At 36.9% G+C, this 1,521-nt stretch overlaps 1 pseudogene; it reads left to right on the top strand.

Moving 5' to 3' along the window:
• The first annotated feature begins 448 nt into the window (after window positions 1-448).
• Window positions 449-578, top strand: LOC122910881 (annotated as a pseudogene).
• The last annotated feature ends 943 nt before the right edge of the window (window positions 579-1,521 follow it).

Below are 1,521 nucleotides of genomic sequence, written 5' to 3'. Positions count from 1 at the left end.
AAAGCTTGGGCCCTGATGGCTTCACTGGTTAATTCCACCAATATTCAAAGATGAATTAATACCAATCCATGTCAAATTCATGATCAAGTGGAATAAAAAGGATTCAGGGGCACCTGGGTGGCTCAGTGGGTTAAAGCCTCTGCCTTTGGCTCAGGGCATGATCCCGGGGTCCTGGGTCCACTGGGCTCTCTGCTCAGCCGGGAGCCTGCTTCCCTACCTCTCTCTCTGCCTGCCTTTCTGCCTACTTGTGATCTCTGTCTGTCAAATAAATAAATAAAATCTTTAAAAAAAAAAGGATTCATTGAAAATTGATGTAACACAGCATATTAATGGGAGGACAAACAAAATAATCCTCATAATACATAGAAAAAGTAGTGGAAACAATTCAACACCTAATAGTGATTGAAAACTCTCAATAAATTTTGACTACTTTGAATAAAGAAGTTTGAGCTTTGCACAGTGGCAGTATCGTAGCCAATGAGGTTTATCCGAGGCGCGATTATTGCTAATTGAATAAAGAAGTTTGAATATTCAAATATTTTGAATATTCAAAATTTTGACTATTTCGAATATAGAAGTGAATGTCCTCAAATTGATATAGGGCATCTATGAAAAATGTACATTTGACAACATACATATTTTAAAAAATTAAAGAAAGCACGGTATCAGCACAAAAAAAGACAGACCAGAGAAACCAAGTAGAGAGCACAGAAATGAATCCAAGCATTTACTGCTAATCGATCTTCTTCTACAAAGGAGCCAAGAACACAAAATGGGGAAAGGAGATTCTCTTCAATAAATGATGCTGGGAAAACTGGATATCCACATGATGAAGAATGAAACAGGACTCTTAACTCACAGCATATACAAATACTAACTCAAAATGTATTAAAGACATAAACATAAGACTTGAAACCATAACACTACTAGAAGAAACCATAGGAAAGGATCTTCTTGACATTGGTTGGGCAATGATTTTTTTGGGCTACAACCCAAAATACAGGCAATGAAAGAAAAAGTAGACTAATGGAATTACATCAAACTAAAAACCTTCTCCAGAAGAAAGCAGAAGAAACCATCAACAGATTGAAGAGAAAAACCTATGGAATGAGATAAAATATTTGCAAACCATAATCTGATAAATGGTTAATGTCTAAAATACACAAGGAACTCATGGCACCTGGGTGGCTCAGGCTGTTAAGCACCTGACTTTTGCTTTTGGCTCTGGTCATGATCTCAGGATTGTGAGATCAAGCTCTGGATTTGGTTCTGTGCTGGGCAGGAGCCTGCTTCTCCCTCTAACCTGCCCCCCTTCTCTGTCCTTAAAAAAAATAAATGCACACACACACACACACACACACACACAGAGTTTAGTTTTCACATGCAATGTTTGTCTTTCTGTGCCTTAATTATTTTACTTAGTCCTCTAAATTTATCCATATTATCATAAATAACAGGATCCTTTCTTTTACAAGGCTGAATAATATTCTATCATATATATATATATACACACACACACAC

This window comes from Neovison vison, chromosome 6, assembly GCF_020171115.1.
Source record: "Neovison vison isolate M4711 chromosome 6, ASM_NN_V1, whole genome shotgun sequence".
In the NCBI taxonomy this organism is placed as follows: Eukaryota; Metazoa; Chordata; class Mammalia; order Carnivora; family Mustelidae; genus Neogale; species Neogale vison.
Note: the sequence above shows the minus strand (reverse complement) of the source record. Positions and strands in the feature narration are given on the sequence as shown.